The following is a 6,502-nucleotide window of genomic DNA, read 5'->3' on the forward strand; positions in this document are numbered from 1 at the left end:
GAATATTTCATGGACAATTGCCTTTCAAATGTGAAATAATCACGTTAAGAAAGGGAAAACTTTTAAAGAGAAAAGTTTCGAGCTGCTTTTTTCAAAAATGAAATTTTTTAGATTCCCCATCCAAAAGAGCAGGCAATCCTCAACACATCAACATTTTTTCTGTATATTTTGTAATGAGCGGACATTTTTTTTCCTCAGGGCTGATGGGTGTCATTACAAAAAAATAATTTTCAAACTCTTAACTTGTTTTAAGAGCCCGTGGTAATGTGTTTACATCAACTTATCTATCAAATCATTTAGGCCTACATTTTTTATTTGAATAATCAAAATTGTATAGAGCAATTTATTTTGTTACATATCACCCCAATAAAGACATTAATATAGACCCAATGGACCCCCCCCAAAAAAAAAAGGAAATGAAGAGTATCATGCATATGACATAATTTCACATCACTGTCTCTTTCCTTTTCTTTGGGCATGCACAAAATATATCAAAGACACCAATTTTCTAATACAATGATAAGTCATGATCGTACACAACAAAAGGACAAACACAGAATTTCAAGTTTTTATATCAAATGTGCAAATCATGAAATCTCACATCCGTGGTTTATTAAAAATAACAAACAAACAAAAAGAACAATTTGGGCATCCGAGTACAAAGTATTGAAATAATAAAATCATACAAAGAATATATTGCACAACCATTATTTTAATACATTATTTAATCATACATGCTACAGGCATGTTGTCTTGCTATAGGCAGGGATTGTTATTGGATACATGGTGGAATAGAGAATTGTGGGGGCGGGACAGTTGGCATGGTACAACTTGTATCCCCCCCAAAAAAAAAACTTCCACAGACCATTCCACAGAGAGTACACTTGAATAGAGTCCCACTTGTGTATGCAGCAAAAGGTCAATTACAAGGCAGTATACTTGCCTTCGTCGGGGGGGGGGGGGGGGGGTTGAGGACAGCATCATAAAAATGTCCAGGAAATGTGTGGACTGCCCCGTATACTTATCAATAATACACCATGGTAATGATTATGCAAGGTACCAATGCATGGCAAAGTAAATACTATAATACTAGTAATAATACCATAATGGTAAAAAACCTTTTATGCGAATGGGCCCAAGTGTGCATTGGTTTTAAAGTACGTGTATAGCAAGTCATACCTAACTTTTTGTGAAAAAGTCACCATGAGGTTTCGATTACAAATTATTTTGACAAGTTACCCCCCCCCCCCACCAAAAAAAATATAAAATGACTACGCAGCACCATGTGTTTGACAATAAACACCCCAACTCATATTGTTATCAATAACAGGTGGAATAGGTTGGGTAATCATCAATAAAAATGCAGTGTGCAAAAATGCAATGCATCTGATTCTCTGTGTAGGGGTGGGATTGGGCTTATACTCACACAAAAAATATAAACATGATTATAAATAATTAAGCAAAACTACTAAACATGTAAGATGGAAGTTGTGACCAATAATACTTAAAACCTGTTGTACCTTAAAGATTACACAAAAAACTGAAGAAGAAAAATTGTGAGAGCACAACATAATTCAGGTCAGAAAGAGAGAAGTAGAATTTACTAATCATTATTTCAATATAGCACTGAATGACCAAAACATCACAAACAAAAGTGTAAGTCATGAAATTTCAGCACAATTATTAGATTAATATTGGCACTTCAGCACGGCACTACACAGTATTCAGATTTAAAGATTTGTCAAATGCCTAGGACACTATACAACCTGAATACTTGTGTAACCTTGATTCACAAAATTCAACACATAACTGGACCATGAATTAAAGTTTGTAACACTGTTTATAAAGAGGATGTGCTTTTATTGTTCCAATGTTCAGGGCAGTCAAACAACCTTCATTGAAATTTACCTGAAGTTATAGTCCACCTTTTGTCACCCCTGCCTTTTTGTACCTCAAAGGTCAATAGGTGCCACGCACGTAAAACATTCCCCATAGACTTGTGTGTTAAAATGGCACTTTTGAAAAATTCATAAAAAATAAATGTGAAATTAGAGGGTGGAATGTTTACTACCATTGGATAGGATATATATCTGGCATTCCATATCTGACCAGGAAAGGGTAGCGTAGCCAGCTCATTTTAAAAATAAATTGCCATTTATGAAGATAACTATGAATGGATCAAATTTATCGACTCAAACAGTAAAATAGCCCTAATTAGTCCGCCAGTCAAAAAAATAGTTCCAAGTCACTTTTTTATCTTCTCAATTTGGTCGAAGGAAGTTCAGTAGTTACCATTTCTAGAATCAGTGTTAGATTTTGAATCATATTCATACAGTTTTGTCAATCAGCAACATCAAATTGAAAAAAATTTGAATGGGTTGGGTCGAACGAATATCTTGAGCCCTCCTGATGTAATTAGGCTCATGGCACCTATAGAAACCTTTGATAGACTGCACCAGGATATAATTCCTCCTTCTCTTCCAACCTACTGGGTTTGTAAACCATTAACCTCTGGCTTTACAATATGATTCTTGTCAAAGGCCTCAGTGTATTCTAAATTAGTGAAAACCAAAACCATTCTATCAAAACTTTGTTTATACCAAATGTGTTATGTTTACATTACCATGCTATTTCAGTTATTTCATAACTTGTTAGAATTGTGCCAACTATTCTTAGAGATTGGAGCCACCAACATGCAGCTATCAAGCTATCCATATATCGACCACAGTTTATTTATATAAACCCAATTTCAGAATATGGTCATGAAATTTAACATATATAGCTCAAATTTATGGTCATTAACTTGTATCGCTAATTGGTTGTCTTTCAAAATCAGTAAACTAAATGTCGAAAAATCTGGAAACTTTGATGGTATTTACAAGAAGTTGACTTTCCAGTAGTGATATTACATAGCCTGGAATGTACTTGGTAAAAGAACAAGCTTTATTTCCAGGGCCAGGTGCTAATCACTGGTCCTAAAAAATAAGTAGAAACACACAAAAGTTCCACATGCATTGTGCAATATAAGTTTCAGCATCAATAATTGAAAGACATATTGTACACAACTTTGTATGGGTTAAAGCATCTAAAACTAAATGACATTATTTATACAGCCCGGGGCTGGTACCTGGGACCTCTTAATAAGTTCTGATATACATACAACTGGGTGACAAGAACTTCCATGAAAATGTGACAAAATTATAACATGGTTGTTCTGTACATATAATCTGCTAGATTTCAAATATAATACTGTAAATACAGGAAATACAAAAAATACTGATGATAAAATCAATCAAATTGGAAATAAATGTAAAATATTACAAAACATGACAGAGCCATACAACTATAATCAAAAAGCACAACAACAATCACGATTGCACAAGTATAATTTTTATTTAACACAGCACTGAACTTTGTCTTGTACATGAAGAATACATGCAAATGATCGGGGGAATCGGGGGGGGGGGGGGGGGCACTCACCTATATTGGTGGTACAGGGATGTGCCGCTTTGATGACCCCCTTTTTCAGATGTAATTTTTAATTCTCTAGATACTCCGAATGACAAAAGTTCAGTTCGGATGCCACCCAGCCCCTCTCGCAAGACCCCTGTTACAAAACATCTAGGTTTCCCAGCTCGACAGAAATTGTCCAGCACAAGCAGAGCAATGCGAGATGCTTGTATGGCTTCGCGACTCCTTACATAATTACTAGTAGCTGCTCTATGCATGGCTAGAGCATGCACAGTGCTATGGTGTAACGTATTTGCATTGCCGCGATCCTGTTCCGTAGACCATTTTTCACACCGCTCGGTTTTTAGTTCCCAAGACCCCGTATTTTACCTTTTCAGTCAGTTCCTTAAACCCCCATTTCAGAGTTTCGAGAGGCACACCCCACATCAAAAAATAATTTGAGTGCCCCCCCCCCCCGGTGGAATTAAGGACTCGTCTTCCCTTCACTTATCCTCACAATGCAGACAATGGGGAATGCAAGGAAAGCCAATGTGAAAGTCACTTAAGCTGCAGTTCTGAATTTGGTTAACAGGAAGGGGGAGGGGAGGCGGAGAATACAGGTGCCCCCTGCAAAAAATAACTATTTTTTTCTCTCTCTCTCTTTCACTTGTCAAATTTTTCTGTAGACTAAATGCCCTTAATCTTTAGGTGACTACCTTTTTTATTTTGGAGGGGGGGGGGAGAGGGGAATTGTCAAATATTTGGGACAAATAGCACCCCCTTCAAAGAAATCCTGGATTCACACCAGGTTTAGGTGGTAGCTTCCATGGCAAAATGCCTCTGCAACATCCAATAAAAATCATGATGTCCATGTTACTTACCATAATCATACAAAATGTATTCATTGTTATAATAATAATCATACATGAAGAAGCTGGATTTATAAAATGCTTTTGCCTGAGGATACAATGCACTGCTATTATTACCCCGGCTTTCGCTCGAGCTACCATCACCGGCACTCAGTGCATGCAAGGAAATAATCCTGCCGGGTCCCATTCACCTCACCTGGGTTGAGTGCAGCACATTGTGGATAAATTCTTGCTGAAGGAAAACACGCCATGGCTAGGATTCGAACCTATGACCCTCTGTAGGGCACGAGTCAGAACCACTAGTAGACCATGGTGTGCCCACATTGTACGACAGGGCCAATGTCTGAAAACAGGTCTGATTTTTTATTTTTTACATTTGAATGGAAGGACAATTATCCAAGCTTACTGTACATGTCAACCTTTGAAATTTTGCAAATTTAACTATATGATATAAATATACAATCAAACCATCTCCTATCATTTAAAGACATAAAATATGTATTGAAATATGATATTAAACAGACATCATTTCATATCTATGTCAAATTATGCATTTTAAGGGGTATATTCCTTCTTGTCAAAGTACTGCACAGTATTGTCAACATTTCAAACAAGCAATATATATTACAAATTCATCACATTTCATAGTAAAAACACACACATACATAAAAATAAGTATGAAAGATCACTAAAATTTACAACATGTCGATCAATAACATTTCATACCTACTTCACAAAAAAAAATTGCCATTTTACAGCATGCATTGGTGTGCTTGCTATAATATATATACAGAGTGTACATGGCTGTCCAAATAATTTATTGCACCTTAATAATCAGAACCTGTTAGCCACCTACAAGGGGAAAGCTGCAATACATTCCAGGAAAGTGTACCACATTTCATTTCCAACATCCCTATGATTTTTTTTATCAGAAGTATGGTGCAATATAAAAGCTTTGGTCTGTCATCATCATCATCACAGCATCACCCTTCTCCTCCTCGTCATCATCATTGAGCAGAAATATCAGTGAAAATGATCAAGAATATCTGAAAAAAATCCTGGGTAAGAGTTATATGTTTTGATCCAACACACTTGCCAGCATCTTTCCCAAACGTTAGGGAATATGACTTTATCAAGTCAAATTTTCTATAGGATTACATCTGAAAATATAACTAATGCAATAATCTAATGAGATCATATACATGTGTACATGTATGTCATATGAATGACACAATATACTGTACAAGGACTTCGTCACATGTGACATCACAAATTAAAACCCTATATTTTTTTGTCAAAAAATCCATGGGTACTCTTTCTTTATTTTTGTTTCCATTTTCTCTTTTTCAAAACCTGATATCAATTGGACGACTTACCCTTCGTGTTACCTGTATTTGAATTGCAGCACCTTCATTGATTTAACAATATTGCATGAAGACTTTTTTTTAAAATCTGAATTAGGTAGTATGTGTATTTTAAAGTCTTTGAATAGACAAGATTTCTCTTTCAATCTTGTACATGAACATACATGTATCAGGGGGCTGTTTCACAAAGATTTAAGTATGACTTAGAGTCGCACTTAAATGCCTAGTTGCGTGCAGTATAAAAGGCATGACAGCATTGGTCAGATCATGCCAAGAGGACGCGCACTACTGCGTATTGATCAATAAGATCGCACGTTGCATATCATGTACGCGCCGACATTTAAGTGCGACCTAAGTCATACTTAAATCTTTGTGAAACACCCCCCTGGTCTTGTTGGTACTTTACTGGTTGCAATAGGCAATCGTTATTTATTCTGCATGCAAAAAAAATAAATTTTCGCATCGACTGTCCGTGTGTCAAGAATCACAAGCAGATACAGGTATAAACACTATTCAGAAATGCCGCTTTCTCGTCACAAGGGGGATTATTTCACAAACATAATTTAGTACTTCAGACTTTGATTTTTGCAATTTTAAGCCTTGACCTTCTCCCCTGCCATGGTGGATGGCTGCTGCCAATGCTTGTTTACTTCTGTTGATTCTAGTAGACACTCCAAATCCACCATTTCAATTCATTGAAATAAATGCATTAACGCTACTATGCTATTAATCTGCATTCTAAACACTCAGTGTATTTTTGCCTTTAATTTCTTCTGATCTCAGATTACATAAAACGGGATAACCGAGTAGGTTGATCTA

At 36.1% G+C, this 6,502-nt stretch overlaps 1 long non-coding RNA gene across 1 annotated transcript; it reads left to right on the forward strand.

Annotated features, from left to right (window-relative positions):
* The first annotated feature begins 565 nt into the window (after nucleotides 1-565).
* Nucleotides 566-2,840, forward strand: LOC121413946. The gene is made up of 2 exons (XR_005969787.1): nucleotides 566-1,966; nucleotides 2,437-2,840. It is a non-coding gene; the product is annotated as an uncharacterized LOC121413946 (long non-coding RNA).
* The last annotated feature ends 3,662 nt before the right edge of the window (nucleotides 2,841-6,502 follow it).

The sequence above is a fragment of the Lytechinus variegatus genome, chromosome 4 (genome assembly GCF_018143015.1).
Source record: "Lytechinus variegatus isolate NC3 chromosome 4, Lvar_3.0, whole genome shotgun sequence".
Taxonomy (NCBI): domain Eukaryota; kingdom Metazoa; phylum Echinodermata; class Echinoidea; order Temnopleuroida; family Toxopneustidae; genus Lytechinus; species Lytechinus variegatus.